Below are 404 nucleotides of genomic sequence, written 5' to 3' on the forward strand. Positions count from 1 at the left end.
TGAGTTGGAACTAATTTACCAAAATGAGGGAAAAGTTTGATTAGGGCTTTTGAGGGAAAAATATTATGCAGATAAAATGAGGGAAACATTAAAAAATGGTGCAAAAATATTAAAAGACTTCGCGCTTAATTTTTTAAGGGTTACGGAGGTTTTGACCACCACAATTATAATAAAATTAAGGAGGTTACACAAACCCCTGCAATTTGATATAATTTGCAGAGGTTAATAGTGATCCCCACAATCAAACCTCTACAAAATAAGCCTTTTTTGTAGTGTTAGTTTGATTAGGTGCACTAGTTTGATTTTGATACTCCATATTGGATTTTGGTGGGTAATTTCTTAATTTTTTTTTTTTTGGGGGGGGGGGGGGGGTTGTTTCTTTTGAGCATTGAGTTATTTATGTT

This window comes from Capsicum annuum, unplaced genomic scaffold, assembly GCF_002878395.1.
Source record: "Capsicum annuum cultivar UCD-10X-F1 unplaced genomic scaffold, UCD10Xv1.1 ctg1935, whole genome shotgun sequence".
Taxonomy (NCBI): domain Eukaryota; kingdom Viridiplantae; phylum Streptophyta; class Magnoliopsida; order Solanales; family Solanaceae; genus Capsicum; species Capsicum annuum.